This window comes from Lissotriton vulgaris, chromosome 5 (assembly GCF_964263255.1).
Source record: "Lissotriton vulgaris chromosome 5, aLisVul1.2, whole genome shotgun sequence".
NCBI classification, from domain to species: domain Eukaryota; kingdom Metazoa; phylum Chordata; class Amphibia; order Caudata; family Salamandridae; genus Lissotriton; species Lissotriton vulgaris.
The window spans coordinates 312,393,093-312,407,663 of NC_141693.1; positions in this window are offsets into that span (position 1 = coordinate 312,393,093).

Genomic DNA, 14,571 nt, shown 5'->3' on the forward strand with positions numbered 1-14,571 from the left:
GTCTCATGATACAACAACATTTAATTTGTTGGCAGAACAAACCCCTAGATGAGATCTTGAGGTACGCAAGATACTGCAGTGACGAGATAGACTCCAAGACAAAGAAGCTTAAGGATAAGCTGATGTTAGTTCAGATGCAATCGGGAGGACAGGGTCAGTCGGGAGGTGGAACCTTAGGGAGAAAATCGGGTGGTCAGAAAAGAGACAATGAGGATGGTACGAGACCGAGGATAGATTTGGCGACTCTGAAGAAGACGACCAAGTGTCATCAGTGTCATGAGGTCGGACATTGGAGACGCGAGTGTCCCCTTAACCCAGAGAATCAAGAGCAAGAGGTAGAAGAGGAGGAGGTTCAGGCCCCTCCCGTGCAGAAAGTAGCAATAGCAAAGGTTAAGATGGCTAAAGGGGGGACTTCAGCTCCTCGGGTTCCGGTTCCCCAGCCACCGAAAATTTCAGCAGGGAACAAGGTTTACAAACAGATGCCTTTCATAGTTGAAGGGGATGAGTACTATTACTTTGGCCCAGTGACAGGACAGTGCCTGAGTGGGGAGGAGGACTGTACCCTCGGGGCAGTTCTGGAGGTGGACCAGAGAGGACCATTCATAGAGGCTGATGTGGATGGCCATCCCACCACCTTTCTGGTTGATACTGGCGCTACTCGTTCTACTGTACGGTCTGCAGTGGTCTCCAATCTACCCCTTTCAGGACAGACTATACAAGTTGTAGGCGTTGCAAACAGAAGAATGACAAACCCACTGACTGAGCCAGTCCCAGTGAAGATAGGGAGTTTCAGGGATAAACACCAATTTGTGGTGTGTGATTCCAGTCCTGTGTGTCTGTTGGGGAGAGATCTCCTTTGTAAACTCAACTGTACTATCTATTGTACCCCCAAGGGAGTGGAGCTGCAGACAAACGATGATGACGCTGCCTTTAAGGTTGCTAATGCGCATGTGTGCATAGAATTGTATCCTGCTTTAACTGTGGAGGAACTCCCTTGGGATTTGAGGGATACGGTCTCATCAGCAGTGTGGGACTTTACAGGAGAAGAGATCGGTTTGATTAAAGGAGTAGAGCCAGTTAAGATCCAAGCAAAACCGAATGCTGAGTTGCCAAGAACACCCCAATACAATTTGACTCCTGAGACGATTGCAGGGATTAAACCCAGTGGCGTCACTAGGGGGGTGCGGGGGGTGCGGACCGCACCGGGTGACACCCTCACATGGGGGTGACACCATGCTGCTCCCCGGCGCTGCAGACTTACTACAGCAGCTGGCTACGTCAGATAGTCACAGTTAAATCTGTCTCTCCTATGAGACTCTATGAGATGCTACAATGTTGCAATCTGCCGCTGCGACGGACCCGGCGCACCCCGGGCCCTCGGCGCGGTTGTCAATCACTGAAGACTTCCTGCCCTTAGCTCAACAGAGCAGAGGCGAGGGGGGATTATCGGATGTTGGAACCTCAATTCCGGCTGCCTCCAGAACACAGGAAGGAAGTCATTAGAAGTGGCGGGGAACTGGAGAGAGGCAGAGAGTCAAGCTTCTGCTGCCTCGGGGCCTAGGGTGCGTTTAAAAATGTAATTATTACCGCGGCACCCCATACCTGTCCATGACTGACTCTCAGCATGGGCCGCCCGCGCATCAGGCAGTGTAAACATCCATATTGCAGCAGTGGGAGACTGGAGACCCCCCTGCAGCTCAGTGACGTGATTCCGAGACGAGCGATAGAGAGATAGAAGTAAGTAATGGCCAGGTCTAAGCGGCGCTATTACTAGTAGAACCTTGAAGTGTGTCGTTTCCTCCACTCTGCCTTAATGCACTTAGCAGATGAAAGTATATGGACAGTGAGGATACGGGCCTCCTTTGTAGTGTACGCACCTCAAGCTGCCTAAGCAATGACCCCACTGCCCCTGAGACCATTAGAGCCCTTTCAAAGGGTCCACTTGGCCTGTGTACGCATCTTTGCAGTGTCTCGCATTTAGCCCTGCGGGTAGTGGAACACCCTCAAAGTGCCCACGTGACTAGGTACTCGGCAGGGCCTTTTATGATGCGTATTTAACCCCATGTGCAGGATGGCGTTTTCTCTAAGCTCCAAAGCTCCTTCCTTAACACCAGAGCCCTTTCTTGGTCCCTCCAGACAAGTTCTGCAGACACACCCATCTTGGTCCGTGTATGCCGAGGGCAGAGAGAGAGTAAGACAGAGAAAGAGAGAGCTAGAGTGAGAAAGACAGAGAGAGAGGGAGCTAGTCTAGTGAGAAAGACAGAGAGAGAGGGAGCTAGAGGGAGTAAGACAGAGAGAGGGAGACAGAGGGAGACAGAGGGAGCTAGAGGCAGTAAGACAGAGAGAGAGGGAGCTAGACAGAGAGAGGGAGTAAGATAGAGAGAAAGGGAGCTGGAGGAAGCAAGACAGAGAGAGAGGGAGCTAGAGGGAATAAGAGAGGGAGCTAGAGGGAGCAAGACAGAGAAAGAGGGCGCTAGAGGGAGTACCGCAGAGAGAGAGGGAGCTAGAGGGAGTAAGACAGAGAGAGAGGGAGACAGAGGGAGCTAGAGGGAGCAAGAGAGGGAGAAGGAGACTGAGGGAGTAAGAGAGAGAGAGGGAGCTAGAGGGAGCAAGACAGTGAGAGGGAGCTAGAGGGAGTAAGACAGAGAGAGAGAGAGCTAGAGGGAGCTAGAGCGAGCAAGACAGAGAGAGAGGGAGTAAGAGAGAGAGGGAGAGCTAGAGGGAGCAAGACAGAGAGAGGGAGCTAGAGGGACTAAGACGGAGACAGGGAGCTAGAGGGAGTAAAACAGAGAGAGGGAGCTAGAGGGAGCAAGACAGAGAGAGGGAGCTAGAGGGAGCAAGACAGAGAGACGGAGCTAGAGGGAGTAAGACAGAGGGAGAGTGAGCTAGAGGGAGTAAGACAGAGAGAGAGGGGGCTAGAGGGAGTAAGAGAGAGAGGGAGACAGAGGGAGCTAGAGGGAGTAAAACAGAGAGGGAGCTAGAGGGAGCAAGACAGAGGGAGCGAGAGGGAGTAAGAGAGAGGGAGCTAGAGGGAGTAAGACAGAGAGAGAAGGAGACGGAGGGAGCTAGAGGGAGCAAGAGAGAGGGAGAAGGAGACTGAGGGAGTAAGAGAGAGAGAGGGAGCTAGAGGGAGCAAGACAGAGTGAGAGGGAGCTAGAGGGAGTAAGACAGAGAGAGAGAGCTAGAGGGAGCTAGAGGGAGCAAGACAGAGAGAGAGGGAGCTAGAGGGAGTAAGAGAGAGAGAGGGAGCTAGAGGGAGCAAGACAGAGAGAGGGAGCTAGAGGGACTAAGACGGAGAGAGAGGGAGCTAGAGGGAGTAAGACAGAGAGAGAGGGAGCAAGACAGAGAGAGGTAGCTAGAGGGAGCAAGACAGAGAGGGAGCTAGAGGGAGTAAGAGAGAGGGAGCTAGAGGGAGTAAGACAGAGAGAGGGAGCTAGAGGGAGTAAGACAGAGAGAGAGGGAGCTAGAGGGAGCAAGACAGAGAGAGAGGGAGCTAGAGGGAGTAAGACAGAGGGAGAGTGAGCTAGAGGGAGTAAGACAGAGAGAGAGGGGGCTAGAGGGAGTAAGACAGAGAGAGAGGGAGACAGAGGGAGTAAAACAGAGGGAGCTAGAGGGAGCAAGTCAGAGGGAGCGAGAGGGAGTAAGAGAGAGGGAGCTAGAGGGAGTAAGACAGAGAGGGAGACAGAGGGAGCTAGAGGGAGTAAGACAGGGAGAGGGAGCTAGAGGGATTAAGATAGAGAGAGAGGGAGCTAGAGGGAGCAAGACAGAGGGAGAGGGAGCTAGAGGGAGTAAGAGAGAGATAGAGAGAGCTAGACAGAGAGGGAGCTAGATGGAGTAAGCCAGAGAGAGAGGGAGCTAGAGGGAGTAAGACAGAGAGAGGGAGACAGAGGGAGCTAGAGGGAGCAAGACAGAGAGAGAGGGAGCTAGACAGAGAGAGGGAGTTAGAGAGAGAGAGGGAGCTAGAGGGAGCAAGACAGAGTGAAAGGGAGCTAGAGGGAGCAAGACAGAGAGAGAGAGCTAGAGGGAGCAAAACACAGAGAGAGGGGGATAGAGGGAGCAAAACAGAGAGAGAGGGGGCTAGAGGGAGTAAGAGAGAGAGAGAGAGGGAGCTAGAGGGAGCAAGACAGAGAGAGAGAGGGAGCTAGAGGGAGCAAGACAGAGAGAGAGAGGGAGCTAGAGGGAGTAAAACAGAGAGAGGGAGCTAGAGGGAGCAAGACAAAGAGAGGGAGCTAGAGGGAGTAAAAGAGAGAGAAGGAGCTAGAGGGAGTAAGAGAGAGAGAGAAGGAGCTAGAGGGAGTAAGACAGAGAGAGGGAGCTAGAAGCAGTAAGAGAGGGAGAGAGGGAGCTAGAGGGGGCAAGACAGAGAGAGGGAGCTAGAGGGAGTAAGACAGAGGGAGAGGGAGCTAGAGGGAGTAAGACAGAGAGAGAGGGAGCTAGAGGGAGTAAGACAGAGAGGGAGCTAGAGAGTGAGCTAGAGGGAGCTAGACAGAGAGAGGGAGCTAGAGGGAGTAAGACAGAGAGAGAGGGGGGCAGAGGGAGCTAGAGAGGGAGCTAGAGGGAGCTAGACAGAGAGAGGGAGCTAGAGGGAGTAAGACAGTACCTAGCGCCGTACATTTCCGACAGAGGTGGTCCATGCGGTAAGTCGTGAGGGGGTGACACCATGAGTTACCCGCACCGGGTGACACCAACCCCAGTGACGCCACTGATTAAACCTGTGATCAAATTTATGATTAGACAGGGAATTCTGAAGGAAGTCATTGGCAGTCCATGCAACTCTCCGATCATGGGTTTGCAGAAGCCTAGCAGGAAGTTCAGGATTGTGCAGGATTTACGAAAAGTGAACAACATAGTTGTTCCATCCTGTCCAGTGGTACCGAATCCATCAGTGATACTGTTTCAGATACCGTTCCAAGCTGAGTGGTTTACCGTGATTGACCTTTGTCAGGCTTTCTTCTCGATTCCATTGCAAAAAGAGAGCCAATATCTTTTTGCATTTAAGCTGGAAAATCGTGTATTAACGTGGTATTGTATCCCTCAAGGGTATACAGAGAGCCCATCGATCTTTAATCAGTTGCTGAAAAAGAATCTTGAGAATCTAGTACTGCCGCAGAACTCCATTCTCGTACAGAACATAGACGATTTCCTTGTTGCGTCAGAGACAGAAGATGCTTGTAGAATTGACACCATTGCCTTGTTGAACCATTTGGCAGAAAATGGACACAAGGTGTCCCCCAGCAAGTTACAGTACTGTTTGCCTGAAGTACAGTATCTGGGTCACCGGATAGAGAAGGGAAAGAGGAAAGTGTCGCCTGACAGGATTGAGGCGATCATGAAAATGATGGCGCCTTCGACCCAGAGATAGGTTAGGATGTTCTTTGGGATGGTTGGCTACTGTCGCCAGTGGATTGCCAACTTCTCCCTGAAAGCGAAACCATTGCAGAGACTGACGCACACGGATGTAAGTGATCCGGCACCATGGGACAAGGACTGTATGATGGCTTTCCTTGAGCTGCGAGAGGATTTGTGTCGCGCTCCGACTCTGGGAATGCCTGATTACACCAAATCATTTTCACTGTTCTGTTGTGAGCGAGAGGGGTGTGCTTTAGCAGTTTTAGCACAAGACCATGGAGGTGTCCGTAGACCAGTTGCTTACTTCTCGGCTACCTTAGATCCAGTAGCCGCAGCGTTGCCCGGATGTCTCAAATCCGTTGCTGCAACAGGTGTCAGCATTGAAAGGTGTGAAAGCATTGTGATGGGTCATCCACTGATGGTACATGTTCCTCACTCAGTGGAATTGTTGATGACCAGGACCAAAACCCAGCACTTGACAAATAATAGGCTCACACGCTACGAGCAGATTATACTTGCTGCGGAGAATGTGACCCTTAAGAGGTGCTCGGTCTTGAATCCTGCCACTTTGATGCCATTACCAAATGTCTTAGAAGATGATTGTGAAGACCATGATTGCCTTGAGGTGACTGAACTGTGCACCAAACCCAGGCCGGACATTGTCGATGAGCCATTGGTAGACCCCGATGACATTTTCTTTGTTGATGGTTCATGTGTAAGAGACAATACTGGCCAGTTGAGAGCAGCTTTCGCTGTTTGTACTATTTCTGGAATAGTGGAAGCGGCTTGCCTGGAAGGAGTACACTCGGCTCAGGTGGATGAGATAATTGCGTTGACGCGTGCCTGTTTGGCAGCCAACAAGATTCGGATTACCATATACACTGACAGCCAATACGGGTTCGGTGTGGTTCATGACTTTGGGCAGTTGTGGTCTCAAAGGGGTTACATGACATCATCAGGTTCCCCTATCAGGAATGGAGAATTTGTCAGGTTACTGCTGGAAGCTTTGCAGGGTCCAGCAGAAATAGCCGTTGTGAAATGCACTGCACATAGCAAGGGTACTGATTTTGTGTACCTGGGTAATCGTTATGCTGATGAAGTCGCACGATACTGTGCCGAGCAGGGATACTCCTTTACTGAACAGACTGTTGAAGGGACGCAGGGGAGAACCGAGTTAAATATGATACTGGAAGTGGCTGATACCTGGGATGAGTTGAGGTGCATGCAAGAGCAGGCGTCGGACTATGAGAAGAAGGTGTGGAGGACAGCTGGTTGTGTCAAAGGAGAGTTGGATTTGTGGGTTTCGGCTGATGGGAGAGCTATGTTGCGGAATGAGTTGGTGAGTCCGATGGCACGACAGATACATGGTCCTGTACATCTGGGAAGAGATGCGATGATGCGTGTGTTCAGACAAACGTGGTATAACCCGAAATTCCGAACTGCTGCGGAAGCAGTATGTCAGAGATGTGTTACATGTCAACAAATGAACGTTGGGAAAAGAACACCAGTCACACTGAGTCACATTGGGAGGTCCGGTGGACCCTTCAATAGGATGCAATTGGACTTCATTGAGATGCCAAGGTGTAATAGCCTCAGGTATGTCTTGGTGATCGTGTGTGTGTTTTCAAGGTGGGTTGAGGCATACCCAACACGTAGGTGCGATACACTGACAGTAGCAAAGTTATTGTTGAGGGAGCTAATGCCACGTTTCGGGGTTCCGACCTCTTTGGAATCAGACAGAGGGACGCATTTTAATAGCGAGATCGTGAAAATGCTCTGCTCTGCATTGAATATTGACCAGAAACTGCATTGTAGTTACCGACCAGAGGCTTCTGGCATAGTGGAGCAAGTAAATGGAACACTCAAGGCCCGAATGGCAAAAGTGTGCTCATCCACGTCCCTGAAATGGCCAGATGCATTACCGTTGGTGCTAATGAGCATGCGTAGTACACCAGACAGGAGGACAGGTCTCTCACCTCATGAAGTACTGATGGGGAGGGCTATGAGGCTACCCTCTGTTCCTTCGACAGCCTTGCTGAATATCACAGATGATCTGATTCTTGACTATTGCAAGGGACTCTCTGATGTCATCCATTCTGTGTCCCTTCAGGTGCAGGCTGCTGAAATTCCAGTTTCTTCAGACCATTGTCACGACCTGTATCCAGGTGACTGGGTCCTGGTGCGGAAACACGTAAGGAAAAGCTGCCTGGACGTGCGCTGGAGAGGACCGTTTCAGGTTATCTTGGTGACGAATACTGCTGTGAAGTGTGGAGGATTGCCGAACTGGGTCCATGCTTCTCACATCCGACGAGTTCCAGCACCCCTGGAAGAAACAGCTCCTCTCGTAGATGAAAATCCAGCTGTGGAGGAAGATCCACTAGAGGGGACAAGTCAAGCTGTGGGGGTGTCTAAAGAGGCTGGTAGCTCATCTGATCAAGCTGAAGGAAATAACGACGACAGCAACTCTGAGTCGACCTCTGAATGGGGAAGTTGCTGTGAAGGTGATTCGAACACAGAGCAAGTTGAAGGTAATGATGAGCAGGGTGTGCAGACGAAAAGCAGAAGAGTAAGAAGCGCAGAGACACGTTGGCCTGAGAGGCGTAGGCGACTGAACGTAAGACTGGCTTCCGCGAGAGATTTTGCCCCTGTATCTGAAGATTCAGACCGGGAAGAAGGTGAACAAGAAATAGAGCAAGGAGGTCCGAGAAGGTCAAGGAGGGTGAGAGTACCTTGTCGAAGATACGCCACTCCTGAGTGGACCTACCCTGTGACAGATGCCCGGTGTACTGAGATCAGGGAGGGTGAGGGCTGTGACAGTGACCAGTACGAACCCAAATGTTAAGTTGGATGTGGTGCTGTTGGTACCAGGACTTGAGATCGAAGGCGTACTGACACTCACCGTTCCTAATCCCCCTTACCTAAGCAAGATATGTGATTTAATCCTGAATAGACTAATTTTCCCTACATTTGGTCCAGAAATACCAACTCACGAATCGATTGTTCTTCGCATGGAACTTTTGGAGTACGTGCTAAGTGCAGTTGGAACAAGTGTGATCATCGATTACTAAAGACTTTTGTAAATAGCTGTTGAACTAACCTAGAACCGAGTGGAAGAAGAAGAAATTTAGGGACTTTCCACAGAGGACGGAGAAGGGTTAGGATTGTTTGTTGTGGATGTAAAGGAAGAGCTGAAAACTACAAGGGGATTTCTGCTTCCAGGTGTGGTTCGAGACCTTGTGAAATAGCCAAGAAAGAGACTTTGGGTTGTTGCTAAGAACGAACTACACTGTTCTGAGACCATGGAAGCTGGAAACCCGACTCGTAGAGCCAAGTGCATTGTAGGCACACGTGTAGGAGGAGTGATACTTTTTATTTTCTTAGTAGTTATAATTTCATATGTAGTGCCACATGAGCAGGCAGTGGAGGTTGAGGGAACACCGACACCTACCACTCCTAGCAAGAAAGAGGTCAAAGTAGGAGCAATTTTAAGCAGAATGCGTATGCAAAGTTGTTGTATGAGTACATTGATGCGATGGATGCGAAAGACTGTTATGTGTGTATGCAATTGCCGGCTTCAGTAGATGAGGGTATTAAATACCATCACCTTCCATTGACATATGGAATTTCATGTAGTTTGCTGCTTAGCATATTTTATGGGCGAAATCATTTTGAATATTTCTTTTCGAATTATGACGCTGTGCTTCCAGAAGTACCTGCTTATAAGCACCTGAATAAGTTTGATTATTATAAGTCAGAGGACAGGCTTGGATATTTTTTCATTCCAACACAAGAGTTAGACACCTCATATGCTCACCGACACAATTTGACATGCTTGCTATCAGAGACAGAGAAAAGGTTCATAGAACAAGTAGAGGATAGATACAAAAAGCAAAAACAGTTGCGAGATTCAGGGCAAGGTAAAGTTGATTGGACGGATGAGGAGAAGTTGCACAAGATAAAAGGAAGTTATGGTCCGATAGCTCTAGATGAGGTACAGAAAGGGAAGTTGTGCATTCACAGGCCACAGACGTATTATGAGAATGTGTATGTGGGGCATACTACATATGAGCACACTTTCACATTGGAGTATTACACAAAGAATTTCTTGCAGAGCGTGGTGCAGGTGATTCCTACTGTGTATTTTGTCTGCGAAAAGAATGCGTATGTGCGATTGCCAGAGAAATGGTATGGGACTTGTTATCTAGCGATTATTTTTCCCAAAATATACCATACTGAGGATTTTGCTCTCTTGGAGGGAGGGCACCAGACGAGAGTAAAGAGAGGTGAAAGTGCTGCTGCGATTGTTGGGGATGTGTTTGGAGCAGTGATACCCATGTTGGGAGTGATTCTGAATGACGTGAAGATACGGCGGTTGGCTACTGTGGTGGATGAACTGTCAATGAGTACATCTAAGTCATTAGTGTTGGTTGAGGGTGAGATGTTGTCGATAAGGACGATGGTTTTACAGAACCGTCTTGCCTTAGATGTCCTTCTAGCCAAAGAAGGAGGAGTCTGTAAACTTTTGAAGGTCCAGGAATGTTGCACGTATATTCCAGACAATTCTAAGGATCTGGAGAAATATATAAGTAACATTACTGCCATTCATTGTGAAATTGAGGAATTGACGCAAGAGAATGCGTGGGAAAAAGTTGGCAAAGGATTTGGAAAGGTTGGAAACTGGTTTGCAAACTTGGGAAGGAGTTTCCTTGGGTTTGTACTGAAACCCCTCATCATAGTCGTAGCATGTGTGATTGGGTTGTGGGGTTTGGTAAGAGTATACAAGTGGTATAGGTCAACCAGGTTGGAAAGATCGATGAGAGCGCAAGAGCAAAGAATGGAGAGACTGCAGAACAGTCAATATCAGAGCTTGAGAGCGATGGAGATGCTCAGGCGAGGGAAAATGGCGACAGGATCTGTTTGGCTCGGTTCTTACCTTCAGGGATGATGTTGTGATGGTGATGACACAGGTCATCAAAGGGTGGAACTGAGAGAGCGCCAAATAGAGGTAAAATTGTAGAGGTGCACCATATGTACGAGTAGTCAGCACCCACATATATAGAGGACTTACTAATCATGTTTAAATGTAATGTAGGATTGAGAACTAATGTAGTTATTATTAGAAATACACTGAGAACTAATGTAAAGTGCTTTAAAGGTTAATTATGCTGTTTTAACATAGAGATGCCGTTTGATGTGAAGTATTTCACTAATAAGAAGTGTGTACAATAGATCGCCATTGTGCCTTTAGGTCTGCTTTATTAAAACTCACAGTTGTACTCTTTAAACGTGATTGAATGGCTTAGATAGAGAACTGTATTTTGCATTAAAGATTGATGTTGAAGAATGACAATGTATTGCTTATGTTAGGATGTTGGTGCACATAAACGTGCAGAGGCCCATTTCATGGAAATCGTGTAGGCCTGATTGAAATGCCTGGCTTAGAATTAAATCATAGAAATGTTTTTGGAGAGAGCTGCTTTAGCTAAAGTCAATTGCAACATTTAGAAATTGTGAGCCGATTCACATGCGTTCCTTTGCAGGTGCAGGACCAAGTAGATAGTGGAGTAGAAGGGCCCATTGTGTATGAGAGTTAGGATGCTAGGCTCAGATGTGGAGGAGTAGCCTAGGAATTTAAGAAAGCAACTTGAAGCGAAGAATAACCTGGGACCCAAGGACGTTTCAACGGAGAGAGGTGGAGAGGTGCCATAATGGAAAAATCTGAAAACCAACACCTTCGAGAGGGGCGTACCTGAAGGCGTGTCATCCGCATTGTGGTGTTTGTGTTAGGGACAGCACCCCGAGGGTGGAGGCAGAGCAGATGGGCTGAGGAGTCAGCGAGAGCGGTTGGTCAGGCAGAGAGTTTAGCTATGACTGAGTAGTCTGAAGATTGAGATCGAAGGAAAGTGAGTGAACTCCTTTGAGAGTCACCACTGCTGACACCTTATTTCTGAATGGGACATTGTTGAGTAGGGATGTCACTTAGGGTAGTGTAGGGACAGACTAACCTGGATTTTATTCCTTTTACAAATGCTTACTAAAACTCAGGTGGTAGCAATTCTTGTTAGCCTGATGATTCTTGAATTAATTCTTGTATTATTTCTGAGTCGTCTAAGATTCTTCTGTAGGATTATGTTTGTATTAGTGCCTGTTTATCTTTTGAACCTTTTGCTGAGATGCTTATACATCCAGTTGTTTTTGGCTTTGTAATAAATCTTTGAACTTAGGGCCAGATGTAGGTGGCCGAAAATAGCCATTTACCGATCGGTAACGGCCGAATTCGGCCGTTACCGACCAGTAAATGGCCATTGACATGTAGGGGCCCTTAAAGCTGGCATTTTCGGTAATGTTACCGAATCGGTAAAATTACCGATTCGGTAATAGTTACCGATTCGGTAAAATTACTGAAAATGCCAGATTGAAATGTGGGTAGCCAATTTTCCATTGGCACATGGCTTTCAGAATCGGTATTTTACCATGGAATACAAATCCATGGTAAAATACCGATTCCTGTGTACATGCACATCTGTGCATGTACACATGTGCCATGTGACAGACAGACGTGCCCTTAGGGCATGTCTGTGTGCCACATTGCACACATGCCCGTTCTGGGGGTGCTAGAGGGTGTCAAAGTGACACCCCCTGCACCCTTGACAAAATCGGTATTTACCGATTCGGTAAATACCGAATCGGTATTTGAATTGAATCCTATGAGCTTCAAGGCCCATAGGATTCAATAGCAAATACCGATTCGGTATTTACCGAATCGGTAAATACCGAATTTTCAGGATTCGGTAAAAAATCCAGATGTTGGTACCTACATCCCATTTACCGATTTTGAAATACCGAATCGGTAAAATTCGGTAATATTCGGTATTTCAAAATCGGTAAATGTGATTTACCTACATCTGGCCCTTAGTTCCTAGTCAGTGGTTCTTTGGGGGTAAAAGAGGAATTGTATGAAATTGACTAATCATTGTGAAAATAGATTTCCTAATTCACTCTATGACAGGTAACAAAGGTCTAGTCGACCTGTGTCGGGATTCTGGAGAATGGTAAGCGGACTCTAGAAGTAAAATCCCGCCCTTTCAGAAGTTTTGTTTTCCCTTTTGTAAAGTGGGTGCGTCTGCTTGTCTCCTCCTCCCTGCATGCACCATGGATTTGGGTTTAGTATTAGTCACTGAACACTTGAACCGAATTGGGGAAGAAACTTGTGTCAACGTTCAGTTGGCCTGAGAGATGAGACATCTGAAGTTTCACTGACTGTTTTGGAAGTGTGGTGACTGGTACCTTCCCAGAAGCCTGCATTGGAGGTGAGCCACTGGAGCAAGCAACATTCAAGGGTGCCTGTCCAGTGGTATGAAGGATTGTGCAGCTTGTAGCAGGATATATTTTTCACAGAGTCTATGGAAGAGCCTTTAATGATAATGCTTGCCATATTGGAAAGAGACATACACTAAATGTCAGTCTCTGATTAGATTGTGGCATTACGAAATGAATTGAGTGCAAGCAGGCCTCCGTAGCTACAATCTCACATCCTTATCAGTTGACCTCTGACTTGTGCTGGTGCTTCCCATGTTAAAAGAACATCACTAATGGATTTAAGTTATAAGATTGCTCATTTATACAAACTAGTCTCCCAAGTAATGGAATGAGGGCTTTATGCATCTAAGCATGCATGGCCCTCAAATATTACCAAACATTAAATCAGTGCACTATATATGCATTCTTTCTCAAATATTTATAGCGACAAATGTGCAATATGCGAAGTTTTAAAGTACACCTAGCTCTATAGTGCCTTTTCATTATTAGCGTGATTCTGTTTGAAGGAATGCACAGACTGTCTAAGGTACATATTAAAGCATACTCAATCAAGTTTCCACAATTCATTCTGAATTTGCAGTCCACCGCGTCCTTAGAGAAACATTGTTGTAGGCTTGAGAAAGGCAGAGGCCTGTGCACCAAAAAGGTGAAACACGTGTTGGCTGCCTTTCACATGATATTCCAACAAATGTTTTGTTTTGAACTATGAATGTAAAATTGTGCAAATAAACAATTGAATAGAAAACTCGCAAACATTTACAGAATCTTTTTTCTTGTGAACTTCATGGCCCACTACCTATGAATATCAAACGTATTTGTAATTATTGTACTGACTACTCTATACTATTATTCATATTGGACTGTTTTCTGGTTATTCTTCCCAAACAACAGAAATTCTGTCTTGGTTGGGTTGAGCTTCCGGTAGGCGCTGCGCATCTGGGGCCTCATTTATGAAAAGTGACGCATCGCTGCGTGAAAACAGCGATGCGTCACTTTTCACTGCGCACTCCTTGTGACACCAATGATGCGTCATATTTAATGTATGACGCATCATGTCGCAAAGAGCTTCAGATACGTCAGTATTTCTGACGCATCTGTAAGCGCAAAAGTGACGCATTGCTGGAGTGTGTCACAAAAGTGACGCAACTCCAGCAATGCGTCCTTTCACATGGGGAAAGCCCCATGTGAAAGGGCTTGGGTCAGTCTTACGCCTGCTGTGAGGCAGGCGCAAGATTTTGACGCAACCGCATCCTAAAAGTGACGCAGTGAAATCTCATAGATTTTACTGCGTCACTATTACGAGGCTTTTTGCGGGGGAACGCTCCCTCTGCATACATTATACCTGACGCAGGTATAATGTGGCGCAGGGGTTTAAAAAGTGACGCATCTACCTAGATGCGTCACTTTTTAAATATGGCGCAACAAGGTGCATGTTTTACGCTGCCGATGCGTCACAAAAAGTGACGCATCCGCAGCGCAAAACTGACGCAAGGCCTCATAAATGAGGCCCCTAGTTTTGACTGATGTGCAAGAAGTGCGTAAGGTAGTGGCATGGAAGACTTTCAAGTAGAACTGCGTAGCCTCACTGTGCCGAAGGCAGCTGCATGGTCTAGCAATATCAGGAGGAAGGGGTAATCTTCATCTGTTATCAGGAGGACATTGCCTACGAGGTGTAAGGTAGTGGTCTCCCAGCTGAAGCTAGACCTGATGTCAGACAGGTAGTCGTGCATATGTAAATGACTTCATTTACCTGTACAAGGCATTCACAACCAGAACGCATGCTTTTTTGAATACTTGCAAATATTTTTCTAACCCTTTCCTACTATGGAAATAGTTGGAGATTTGCTCCTTTTAGGGGCACGAGAAAATGATTTTGGAACATGGGATTGGGCCTGGAGCTCC